We start from the raw sequence: 13,756 nt of genomic DNA, 5'->3' as shown, positions 1-13,756 counted from the left end.
GGGAATGCACCCTCCACACACACCACATACTCTACAAAACCTTTCCCTGACTCCCAGACCACTGGCAGTCCTGTCCCTCAGTCCCTCTGTCCCTCTGTCACCTATTCTGAGCCCTGACCATCGGCCTCAACTTCAGCCTGGATCTGGATCCAGCGAGAATGTAACCCCTCTTCTCTCCTGCCGGGGACCTCCATGCCTAGAGGAGGCCTGGGAGGCTGGGAGGAAGAACTTCCCTTTCAGATGCTACCGAAACTCCAGCGCACTACTCTTCCAGGCCCACAGAGCCCGGGCCCCAGGCTTGAGTGTGTCAGGTCTTCATTTGGAGACACATGTTTCATTCATTCATTCATTCATTCATTCAGCCATCCCTTCTGAGCACAAACTATGGACCATACAAGGGCTGAGGACCCAAAACAAAACTGCACAGACACAGGCTGTGTCCTCCTGGGGCTCCAGTATGGTGGGGAGATGGGAGTCGGGGACACACTCTCAAGGACCTCTGCTTTTGGTGGAGCAGGGCTACTGCTTGCCCGGCGCACACCTTGCTAAGTGAATGGTGTCTTTGTTGAAAATAGAAAATAGTACTCCTTTCCTAGGTGGGCACAGCCTACACCAAGGTACAAGGTGAGTGGAGGGCAGGCTGGATTTTATGCCTTGCTCGTTTGCTTCCTTGGCTGGCACCTTGTGCAGTGAACAACCTGGGCAACCCCCTGTGACATCCCTTCTGACTTTCCAGAATCACTCTGCCCGAGTCTCCCATGCCCCTCACTCTGCAGGGCAATTGTTTCCATGACTGGGGTTTCCCAAGGGCAGGGACCAGCTCCTTCTTGGCGCTGTTTCTCCACCCACCCCAGCCCAGCCCAGGGTCTGGCCCAAAGCAGATGCCATCATATGTGTGTCGACATGAATTCTTCACTCAACGAGTCTTGAGCAACTGCTGTCTTCTTGGCTCTTGCTCTGTTCGCTATTCAGAAGGGGGAGAAGATGACACCGAAGGAGCTCAGGACAGAGTCCTTACCCTCCAAGTCTCCACAAGCCTGGGCAGGAGATAAGACCCGGCCCACATCATGGTAACCCAGCCTGGTGGCAGATAAGGGGTGGAGGGGGTGTCAGCCCAGGGCTGTGGCCCCAGAGGAAGAATCCTCAGCATGGGAGAGCCGGTGGGCTGTGGAGGCCCTTCAGCAAGGGCTTGAAGGACAAGTCACTGTGGGAGCAGTGACACCCTAGTAACAAACCCAAACTATCCCGTCATCTATGTCCAGTGACCTTGGCCTCCCAGGCCAAGCTAGCTCCTCCCACAGCCCGGTGAGCTCTGCTCCTCAGCTCAAAGGATGGGCTCAGAGAAGTTAAGGAACCTGCCTGATGTCACACAGCCAGGTGTGGTGGGGCTGAGATCCCTTATACCAGTTTTATAAAAAGACGGCCCAGAAACCAGAGGGCTTCCTGGAAGCGGCAGCTGCGTGCGGTCAGGCAATAAGGGGCACCTACTAGGTGCCCGGCTGGCAGGTGAGGAGGGAGAAATAAGAGGTGTGTACTCTGCCCCCACGGCACTGCTGTCCCCAAATCTACCCGCTTCTCTGCCTGCCATCCCCATCCGCATCTGGCAGCCTTGGCCACAGACCCTTGGCTGGAGGCAGATGAGTAGCAGGAGTCTGCCAGCCTGGATGACCCAGGCCCTGATTCTGGACTTAGGTCTGTTCTCAGCTCACTGTGTGACCCAGGATGAGTGTCTTGCCCTCTTTGAGCCTGAGTCTACATCCCTACAACCTCTCAGTTGGACAATCAGGGCCACCCTCTGGGGCTGACCTTGTAGGAGGCTCATGAAATTCCTCAGAGTTCCCTGCAGTCTCAGGTCAGGAGCCTGGCTCCTGCAAAGTGGCAAGATTCCCCCTCCCCTCCACGTCCCAGGTCGCTGGCTCACCTGTCTGTGTCCCAGCGCTCCTCTTTCAAGTTCCCCTCAAGTACAAGGGCCAGACCTGATGAGGCATAGCGCGCAGTCCCCGAGCTCATCGCCGGGAACACGGGGCATGTGCCCCGGGCAGGGCACTGGGTGGGCTGCTCAGGGGCGTCCATGCCTGGAGGGCCAGACCGAGGGTCCCTGTGGAGACTGCCAGGCTGGCAGGTGGCAGGAGCCTTCTCCCCACTCCCAGGCAGAGCCTCACACTAACCTTTGCTATCTCAAAGGAGCAGCGGCCTGGGAGGGAGGCGCCTCCCCGAAAGGCCTCTATCTCCTTAAACCCCGTAATTATTAACTCCGGTGGCTCATGGCGCAGCACAAGACGCTGGGGCCCTCCTTCCCAGGCTCTGGGCCACGGAAGGTGGGACACCTCGAAGCAAGGTGGGGGCCTTCCTCTACAGGAAGGCTTCCACTCGGCGCACAGGTGGGACTGCCCATCCCCTCTCCGTCCAGGTTGGCGAGCTGGAAGAGTCTGTCCAGCCCTGGTCCTACACTAGCTGGCTGTGTGGCCCCCGCCTACCCCCCAGTCCCTGGCCTCAATATCCCCTTAAAACTTTTAACCACCAACAAAAAGGGACCACTTAGCGTAGCAGTTAGGAACACAGGCCCGGAGTCAGACAGGCCAGATTCAACTCCACTTCCAGACTGAACCTTTGGGCATGTCAGCCTCTCTGTGCCTTAGTTTTCCCAACTATAAAATGGTATCTTACCCTCCAAGGCATACCAGGCCAGCTGCTATTGCCCAGACATGCCCTACTCTCCCCTTTCGTCCTACTGTCCCCTCTCTCTGTAGCCTCCACCCCATCCCACCCCCACTGATAAATTTCTCTTCTGCTCATATGTCCCCTCCAGGAAGCCTTCCCCTGTGAATTGCTTTCTTCCTCTTCAGGCATCGGGCTGGAGCCTTCAAACAGGTGGTCCGCCTTGTGTCACGATGAGTGCCTCATGGCATCATTGGACACCCCCACGAGAACTGAGTGACCCCGTGGGCAGAGGCTGGCCCACGCTCGTCACTGAATCCTTGATGCCCCCTTGCCTGGCACATGGTCAGCCTCCATCCATCCATGGGATGGTTTGAATGTTCCACCCTGTCTCATTAGGCCTGAATTCTAATCCTAGTTCTGCCAGTCCCCGGCTGTGTGACCTTGGGCAAGTCACTTAACCTCTCTGGGACTCAGCTCCCTCATCTATAAAATGGGAACAATTCTCCCCTGTGAAGGTATGAACATTCGTGAAGTGTCTGCCGCGGTGGAGACTGAAACAAGGGTTTCCTGTTCCCTTCTCCCTTGCCTTCCCTCTTTTTCCTGTCAGCCTCAGAGTTCCCGCTGGGGAGAGGCTGCCAGTTCCTGACTCGCTGTCAGGCCCGGATAACAATATCTCCTGCTCAGGCTTGGGCTTCCAAGCTCTCAGCCTAATGCAAACCAGATGCTGGTCTCCCTTTCCTGGCAGTGAATTTTCCATGGCCTGCTCCCAACCCCTTCCTGTTTTTGCTCCTCGCTGGTCCCCCTGCTAAATTCTCCTGTGCCCCAACCTTCCTCTGCAGGGCAACCTCTGGGCCCACCTGGAAACAATTAATGGAAAACAGGATGTGTGAAAGGGGGAGGGTCCTCCATCACCCCCGACATGGTGACATGCTGGGAGAGGAGGGCTCTCAGCCTGGCTGATGACAAAGTGTGTGGAGATGGTCCCTCCCTGCCAAGCCCCTCGCCAGCCCCTGGGGGGCCAACCGAGTCCAAGAGGTGCTGGGGAATGTATAGAAACATTTGCTACTTTCTGGACATTTAGGCACAGCTGGGACTGTGTGGGGAGCTATGAGGACCTTGTCCTCGGCTGTGACTTAGAAAAATCAGAGCCAGAAGAGGCCCAGCCCCCTCCTGTTGCAGATGAGGAAACCGAGGCAAGGAGACTCATCCAGGGTCACTTGTGAGTCAGAGCCAAGAGGCAGACGGGTCTGGGACTGCCTGCCAGTAAGAGCTGCTGCCCCAAGTCACCTCCTGGCTTGCTATCTCAGCGTCATCCCGCCCGCCCTTCCCCCATCGCCACCACGCTGAGCCCAGTCACGAGGGGAGGCTCACAAGGCTGCCTGCCTGCTGCCCAGCCACCTCCCGGCTGGCAGGCGTGCACACCTGGCCCGGCAGACCTGGATCTTCTCCACCAGGGGCTGGGCACTCCCCAGAGGAAGCTCTGGGCCAGCCCAGGGGTGTGCGTGTGTTGGGGGCTCTTCCTTTATCCTCTCAGCCCAGTGAATCCCCTCAGGACAGCCAGGGCTCCCCGGGGCAGCGAGGACTCTGCTCTTTCCCTGCAAACAACAGCCTGAGGGCTCCCTGAAAGCCGGCTGGGCTGCCCCTCCCTCCGCCAGCTGTGCAGAGTGTTTGGACAACTGGATGGAATGTTTTGCAGCCTGGATCCCTGAGCTCAGATTTCAAGAGGGAGGGAGGAGAGGATGCTGGACCCAGGGAGAGAAGAAGAGGCTCCAGAGGTCAAATGTGGGCCTGGAGGCCCCCCACCCAGGCCTGACCGAGACCACTGCCTGCCCAGCCCCAGTGTGGTGGGAGCTGGAGTCAGGCCCAGGCCGCAAGGAAGGGCTGGATGGAGGGTGGAGGCTGCTGAATGGTGTCAGAGATGTGGTCCGGGCGAACTGGTGAAGTCAGGCCCTGGGGACAATCTGGGCTCAGGGAGGGGCCGCGCCCCCGGCAGCATTTTGAGAGCACTAAGATTCCAAGACAGAGGTCAGTTCATCGACCACCACCCCCATTTTACAGATAAGACAATTGGGGTCCAGAGGGGGCAGGCACTCGCCCCAGGTGGGTGTAGAGCTGAGCAGGTGCTCGCAGCATGCTGGGTGTGCAACTGGGCTGGAACCCAGGCTCCTGATCCTAAGCTTTCTCCTCTCACTCTGCAGGCTGCCCCATGCTCCCTCCCAGCCCCCGAGATACACACACACCCCAGCCAGTGAATCGTCATCCTTGCTCTTCCCCCAAAAAACACAGGCGAAATAACCTACTCAAGTGCAGTACTCTAGGGTCACAAAGAAACTACGCTGACACTGAGCTCCCCACCAGCCTCCAAGAGAGTCACATTAACCCACTTGTGGATAAGGGGGGAGGCCCAGAGAGCCAGGAGTCTTGTGCCATCTCCTACCCTGGGGCCGGCGCTCCCCGACATTCCCCACCACAGCTGCCCAGGCCTCCCAGAGCCCCTGGAGTAAGGCTGGGAAGACACACAAGTTCTAACCCAACTTTGTGGAAGATAGTTTGAGCCTCAGTTTATTCAATTTACAATTGGGAGGATTATCCTTACTCTACTTGACTCATCATACTGTGGGTGCTGATGGTGAGGGGCAGGGGGGTACCAGAGGACCCCTTTGGAGACTTAAATATTTCCCAGCAACAAACCCATTAGAAGCTCACATGAAGAAATGAGGGACGGGATTCCTTTGGGCCCAGATGGGTGTGGGAGTCTCACCAAGGTGCCTGGGGGGGTTTCTGGAGGCAGAACCTGTTTGCCCACTCCCAGCTCCTGAGCAAGAAGGCTCAGCTGACCTAATGGAATTCGAGACTCAGCCAAACCTTCAGGGACAGATATGCCTAGAGGGGGAGAGGATGACCCCCCAGGCAGCTGGTGACTCCCTTCCAAAATGGTAGAATGGGGGGCAGGGCGGAGACCGTGCTAGAATCTTTACATTTGATATCAGATTTAACTCACCCTCCAAACCACCACCACCACCTGATGGGGTCCTTCATTGCTTTCTGCTCCCATTTTAAAGATGAAGAAACTGAGACTTGTAAAAGTTAAAGGATCTGGCAACAGTGAACAAGTGAAGAAAGCAGGATTTTTTTTTTTCTGCTGAGGAAGATTAGCCCTGAGCTAACATCTGTTGCCAATCTTCCTCTTTTTTTTTCGCTTGAGGAAGATTGTCCCTGAGCTAACATCTGTGCCAGTCTTCCTCTATTTTGTACGTGGGATGCCGCCACAGCGTGGCTGACGAGTGGTATAGGTCTGCACCTGGGATCTGAACCTGTGAACCCAGGCTGCCGAAGCGGAGCGCACTGAACTCAACCACTAGGGCACGGGGCTGGCCCTGGAAGTAGGATTTTAATCCAGGTTTATCTGACTCCAAAAGCTCACGTTCTTATCCCTCCTCCACCGTTCATCCTCTCAGGAGGAAGGGTAAGATGAGGGTTTTTGGAGAAAGGAGGACTTGAATAATAAGCAGGATTTAAATGTATAGAGATGGAGGACGGGCATTTTAGGCAGAGCGACCATCAGGAACAGGTGCTGGGATGTGGGACAGAGAGGGCACACACAGAGAGAAGCACACCCTTCACTTTGGCTGGAACAGTAAAGAAAAGACTAGACGGGCAGGCTCGGGACGAATCATGAGAAGCCTTGGAGGCCAAGTTAAAGAGTTTGGACTTTATTCTAAAGACTCCAAGGAGACAGTTAAACATTTTTGAGCAGAGAGTGACATGATCAGACCCCTGGCTTTGGGAAGATTAAACGGACAGCAGTGCAGCATAGAAAATAGAAGTGAATGCTTCTCTAATATCCAAAGAGGGAAAGATTTTCTAAACATAGAAGCGTCTGAAGAGGCCTCAAAAGAAAAAAATCAATAGATCTGTTTACATTAAAATTTAAAACTTCTCTATGTTCCTCCCTTCACTGAAAAATAACCCAAATTAAAAGGCAAATAGCCTGGGGAAAATATTCCCAGCAAATGGCAAAGTGTTAACATCTTTAATATATAAAGAATTCAAAAATCAATAAGAAAAACACTGGGAGCACAGTAAATGTGTTCATTTATTCATTCATTCAACAGATCTTTTTTTTGTACTTTTTTTTTTTTTTTGCAAGAAAGAGTGGCCCTGAGTTAACATTTGTTGCCAATCCTCCTCCATTTTGTATGTGGGATGCTGCCACAGCATGGCTTGATGAGCGGTGTTGTAGGTCCATGCCTGGGATCTGAACACCTGAACCCTGGGCTGCCAAAGTGGAGCGCGTGAACTCAACCACTATACCACTGGGCCGACCCCCATTCAACAAATTTTTTTTTTTTTTTTGTGAGGAAGATCAGCCCTGAGCTAACATCCATGCCAATCCTCCTCTTTTTGCTGAGGAAGACCAGCTCTGAGCTAACATCTATTGCCATTCCTCCTCCTTTTTTTTCCCCCAAAGCCCCAGTAGATAGTTGTATGTCATAGTTGCACATTCCTCTAGTTGCTGTATGTGGGACGCGGCCTCGGCATGGGCCGACAAGCGGTGCATCCATGCGTGCCCGGGATCCGAACCCGGGCCGCCCGTAGTGGAGCGCATGCACTTAACCGCTAAGCCATGGGCCTGGCTCTCAACAAATCTTTAATGAGCACCTATGCCAGGTGCTGAGGTGATATTAGCGGACAAGCCAAAGTTTCTGCACGCGTGAAGTATACAGTTTGGGGTTGGGTGAGTAGGGAGGATTAGGCATCTAATTACAACACTGGGGACAGGTACAAGGAGGGGAAGTGCATCTAGAAACTCCTAACCTAGACGTGGGATCTGGGAAATGTTCCCGAGGGAAGAATCTGGGAGTAGGAAGGGGACTATTCAAGTATGACTATTCTGCAAGACTCAAGGGAGTTGGGGCCAGGTCACGTGGGGCCATGCATGCTAGGTAAGGAGTTCAAACTTTATACTTAAGGACAAAGGGAATCATTGCAGGGTTTAAGCAGGAGTGTGATGTGATCAGATCTACATGTCAAAAAGATGACTCCTCTAGATGTGTGTGGAATGGATTGGAGAATTTCTGCTTCTAGTGATGTAGTGAACTTGGAGCAGTGAGGAGCATCCCTGCTACAGAAAAAGAATATCCTGCAAAGAGAGGCCATGATTCGTTGAGGCCCTGTTATCTGCCTAGATCTCCAAAACCACTTTCTGACCCAGAAGGAAAGTTAGAATGAAGCTGGGAGTTTGGCCAGGAGGAGATGGGGGAGCTGAATCTTGGGCAACTACGTTAAGACAGGGCCCTCAAAGAGAGCTGATGTGTTCCATGTGGTGGCACCTCCTGGCTCCTGGCAGAAGCAGATGCAAATCCCTTTTGGAGGAAAGTGTCCAAATTTAGGTATGAAAGATTCCCCTTGGTTAATATTGAGTGATGAGCTCACAATCAGAGATCACCAGCACAGAAGGAGGCTAGCCACTACAGGTGAGAATCGGCGGAAACAACACACAACAGATTTAGATGTTACGGGACTCCAGATACTCAAGTACTGTATACGATATAGAAAGGTTATGTATGAACTTAAGATGAAGAAGCAATGAGAGATTATCAAGGAGAACCAAGCAGATTTTTAGATGTCCTAATGAAACATATATATGTGTATAAGTGTAGACACACATATAAGTGTGTGTGTGTATATATATATACACTTATGTCTGCAAAAGAATGAGTTAAATAGATTAGGTATAGCTAAAGAGAGAATTAGAGTCCTGGAGGATATATCTAAAGAATTAACCAGAAAGCAGCACAGAGAGGCACACACAGAGATGGAAAATTTAAAAAAGAAGTTAAAAAGAGATATAGAGCATAGACTTATAAGGTCTATAAAATCCAAGAATAGAAAATAAAGCATAGAGGGCCAGCGCCGTGGCTTAGCAGTTAAGTGCGCGCACTCCGCTACTGGTGGCCCAGGTTTGGATCCCGGGTGTGCACCGATGCACCGCTCGTCCGGCCATGCTGAGGCCGCGTCCCACATACAGCAACTAGAAGGATGTGCAACTATGACATACACCTATCTACTGGGGCTTTGGGAAAAAAAGGAGGAGGACTGGCAATAGATGTTAGCTCAGAGCCGGTTTTCCTCAGCAAAAAGAGGAGGATTAGCGTGGATGTTAGCTCAGGGCCGATCTTCCTCACAAAAAAAAAAAGCTTGAAGAAAATAAAGCATAGAGAGAGGCAATATTTGTTTAATGAATACAGAGTTTAATTTTGGGAAGCTGAAAAAAGTTCTGGAGATGGATGATGGTGGCAGATACACAAGAATGTGAATGTACTTAATGCCACTAAACTGTACACTTAAACATGGATAAAATGGTTTTTTTGAAACACACAAACCTGACACACCTAAGCATAAGGATATGGAAAAGTTGAGCTTGGAAAAGTTATACCAAGAAAATATATCAAGAAAATACAGAACAGGGCCCAGTGGCGTAGTGGCTAAGTTCGTGTGCCCCACTTTGGTGGCCCGGGGTTTGCAGGTTCAAATCCTGGGTATGGACATACGCACCACTCATCAAGCCATGTGTGGTGGCATCCCACATACACAATAGAGGAAGATGGGCACAGATGTTAGCTCAGGGATAATCTTCCTCAGCAAAAAAAGGAGGATTAGCAAAAGATGTTAGTTCAGAGCCAATCTTCCTCACCAAAAAAAAAAAAAAAAGAAAGAAAGAAGGAAAAAATTCAGAACAAAAGAATAGTGATATACCTATGTTATAACTGACCTTTAAGACAAAACGCATTATTAAGGGTAGAGATGGCCACTATGCAGATATAATAAAATGAGGACAATGTTAAGTAAAATAAAAGTTAAATTCACCAGAAAGATATAACAATTCTAAATTAATATGTGCCTAATAACATAGCCTAAAAATATTTAAAGCAAAAATCACAAGGGGGGGCCGGTCCTGTGGCTTGGTGGTTAAGTGCGCGCGCTGCAATGCTGGTGGCCCGGGTTCGGATCCCGGGTGCGCATCGAGGCACCACTTCTCCGTCCATCCTGAGGCTGAGTCCCACATACAGCAACTAGAAGGATGTGCAGCTATGACATACAACTATCTACTGGGGCTTTGGGGGGAAAAATTAAATAAATAAAATCTTTAAAAAAAAAAAAAAAAATCACAAGGGGGCAGCCTGGTGGCATAGCAGTTAAGTTTGGGTGCTCTGCTTTGGGGGCCTGGGGTTCGCAGGTTCGGATCCCCAGCTCGGACCGACACACTGCTTGTCAAGCCATGCTGTGGTGGCGTCCCATATCAAGTTTAGGAAGATGGGCACGGATGTTAGCCCAGGGCCAATCCTCCTCAGCAATAAAAGGAGGATTGGCAATAGCTGTTAGCTCAGGGCTAAAAAAAAGAAAAAAGAAAAAAAAAATCATTAGAGCTACTGGGGGAAATTAGACAAATCTGTCACATAGTATAAGGTATCAATAAATCTCTCAATTCTGAGTAGATCAAGAAAGTGAAATGTCAGGAACCAGCAGCAACAGAGACCTCTAGCACTGGTAGTAAAGGCTAAAACATCGAGCTCCGAATCAAAGCTAATTGAGAAACAATTAGATCCCTACATCCCCTCCCCTGCTTCATGCCACTGAACAACTTCCTCTTTCTGAATCTAGCATAAGACTGGAAATTTATTCTCTGGAGATGGTAAAACAGAGAGTCTTTGAACCAGTAGCAGACTGAGGGGACTAAGTGATTGTATACAAGTTGAAAACTAAGATTCCCCAACCCCCTTCCCTTACTTGGCAGCCAGAACAGTGGCAGCCAGATCTTTACCTTCCAGGCGACAGGTTGGAAGAGCCTTCCGAAGCGACTCCGGTGAGCCCAAGAGAGAACGCAAGACCCTAAGACTGCTATTACCCACAAGATGCCCAGCCAGAACATCATACTGTGAAGCTCAAAGTCGACATGCTTACAGCTTCCCATCAATTTTTGAGCTCCCATTCTTAGTAACAAGCAGACAACCAAGGACGATTAGCAACTAAGGAGAACCTCTAACGTGAAAGAAACCAAACCCAGGAAGCAGGAAAAAAGCAACTTGTGGGAAACAGAAACTCTGCAGGGAGAAGAAAAAATCTCCTATCATTAATATCCCTCGGAGAGAGAAAAAGAAAGTATTGCATTCATGAAATAAGAACATGATTTCATAAAAGTAAACATTCAGAGAACAAAAATAACTCTTGGAAATTAATATTTAAAGAAAACCATGATGGCAGAAATGAAAAACTCTGAAGAAGGGTTGGGAGACAAAGTTGAGGGGATATTCCCCAAAATAAACAAATATAGAGAAATAAAAAATAGAGAAAGGATTAGAAAATTCAAGGACAAGCTTAGGATGCTCAATAACTGAATAACAAGGGTTCCAGAAGGAGAGAGCAGAAGAAAATAGAGAGGCTAAAGCATCAAATAAATAATTCAAGATCATTTCCCCAGACTGAAGGATATGACTTTTCAAATTGAAAAGGCCCACCTTGTGCCTGATTGAGTCAATGAAAATACTAAGTTACATTAGTGTACGTTTTCAGGAAACTGGAGACAAAGAGAAGATTTTACAAGTTTCCAGAAACACAAAAATAGTCACAACAAAGAATCTGGAATCAGAATGAATTTGGACTTCTCAACAATGACGCCAGAAGCAAGAAAACAATGAAGAAATGCCTTCAAACTTCTGAAGGAAAAGTATTTCCAACCTAGAATTTTGTGCCAACCAAACTATCATTCAAGGATATATGCAAGGTCTCAAAAATTTAACTCTCACATACTCTTTCTCAGGAACTACTGAAGGATGCACTCCAACAAAATGATGGAGGAAACCAAGAAAGAAAACACATAGGTCAGGAAACTGAAAAGCCAACACAGGACGAAAGGGGAGGGACTCTTTAGGATGATAGTGAGGGCAGATTCTGGGATCCTGTGTAGGCAAAGATGGCAATCACTCCAAATTGGAAGAGAGAAGATCAAGAGGTTGGCACATTGAGGGTAGTCATCACCATCCTTCTGCCACTGCACCATCACTTTGAACTCATGAACTGTTACAGGGTGTGTTCCACTAAAACAGAAGAGTAAAACATAAAAAAGAAAGACAGGGGATACAGGAAAACAAGGACTCCAACCCAGGAGACTAGGAAAGATTATTCCAAGGACAACAGCAAAGTCCCAGGACAATGGCTGTGTAGCAGCATGGAGAGTAACTAGCCTAGAGAGAGGAGAATCGTGACCACTGGGAATAATGTCTCCGAGGAAAATCATGGAAATGGATAGATTAACTAACGTGATTGAAGGTATTAGAAGGTGTGAGAAGAATTAGCAATAGGTACCCTGAACAATTGAAAAAAAAACATGACAATTACTAACTTTAGGGAAAACCAAAAGTATAAAATATAATCATAGTTTCTAAAGTGCTCAGCTATGACTGATATTTGAGTAGGCATAAAAATGTAAATGTCAAATATTCATTTAACCACTATTGTTTTAACCCATAGTGGCATCAGAGAATTAAATCCTCATCTCCCAAATAAGAAGTCAATAGATTAAATGATTAATAAAAAGCTGTTAGTATACACACGTTATTTGGAGAAATGAAGATGTGTAAATCCCAAAGGAACAGCTAGAGGGGGACTGGAGGGAAGGGACGGGTGGAGCAGAAAACTGCTGAATTTTTTTTTTTTTTGTGAGGAAGATCAGCCCTGCGCTAACATCTGCCAATCCTCCTCTTTTTTTGCTGAGGAAGATTGGCCCTGGGCTAACATCTGTGCTGATCTTGCTCCACTTTATATGGGACGCCGCCACAGCATGGCCTGCCAAGCGGTGCATCGTTGTGTGCCCGGGATCCGAACCGGCGAATCCCGGGCCGCCCCGCAGCGGAGCGCATGCACTTAACAACTTGTGCCACTGGGCTGGCCCCTGCTGTATTTTATCATAAGCCTTTTTGTGACTATTTGCCTTTTAAAATTATATACACATGTTACAACTTCGATAAAATCAAAATTAATTTTAAAAAGAAAACTACTCCAGCTCATTCTGGGAGGCCAGAAACCCAACAAGGATAGTATGAGAAAGGAAAATTATAAGCCAATCTCTCTAATGAACATATTCTAAATAAAATGTTAACAAACCGAATCCATCAATGAGCACAAAATATAAACTCAACCTGGTTATTGTATTTTATACCAGGAATTCAAGCTTGGTTTAACATTAGAAAATCTTTAAATGTCATTCACCGCTTTAATAGATTAAAGGAAGAAAGCATTGTGATTATCTAAATAGCTGCAGAAAAAGCATTTGATAAAATTCAATCACCATTTATTTTTTAAAAAAGTAGAAATCTGGGAATAAAAGGGAACATCATTAAACTGATAAAGAGTGGCCACCCAAATCCCACAGCAAACATTATTCTTTTATTTTTTTTGTGAGGAAGATTGGCCCTGAGCTAACATCTGCCAATCCTCCTCTTTTTGCTGACGAAGACTGGCTGTGGGCTAACATCCATGCCCATCTTCCTCCACTTTATATGGGATGCCGCCACAGCATGGCTTGCCAATCTGTGCGTGCCCGGGATCCGAACCGGCAAACCCCAGGCCACCGCAACGGAGCGCACGCACTTAACTGCTTGCGCCACGGGGCCAGCCCCCAGCAAACATTAATCTTAATGGTGAAATGCTAGAAACATTCTTTTACTTGTTTTTTTTTTTTTTTTTTTTTGCAGGGAAGGATTCACTCTGAGCCAACATCTGTTGCCAATCTTTCTCTTTATTTTTTTCTCCCCAAAGCCCTCCCAGTACATAGTTTTATATCCTAGTTGTAAGTCCTTCTAGTTCTCCTATGCAAGCCACCGCCACAGCATGGCTACTGACAGATGAGTGGTGTGGCTCTGCGACAGGGAAACGAATCCAGGCCACCAAAGCAGTGAGAGTGCCAACTTTAACTGCTAGATCATAAGAGTCAGCTCAAAACATTCTTTTAAAACTAGGAATGAGACAGGCATGGCTGCTATCATTGCTTCTATTCAACATTGTACTAGTGACTGTAGCCAGTGCAATAAGACTG

At 48.7% G+C, this 13,756-nt stretch overlaps 1 protein-coding gene across 2 annotated transcripts in view; it reads right to left on the bottom strand.

Annotated features, from left to right (window-relative positions):
- RAB3IL1 (RAB3A interacting protein like 1) overlaps positions 1–13,756 on the bottom strand; it is a 45,849-nt gene that overhangs the window by 18,873 nt on the left and 13,220 nt on the right. The window lies entirely within an intron of this gene.

The sequence above is a fragment of the Ceratotherium simum genome, chromosome 34 (assembly GCF_057802395.1).
Source record: "Ceratotherium simum simum isolate JZ-2026a chromosome 34, ASM5780239v1, whole genome shotgun sequence".
Classification (NCBI taxonomy): domain Eukaryota; kingdom Metazoa; phylum Chordata; class Mammalia; order Perissodactyla; family Rhinocerotidae; genus Ceratotherium; species Ceratotherium simum.
Note: the sequence above shows the minus strand (reverse complement) of the source record. Positions and strands in the feature narration are given on the sequence as shown.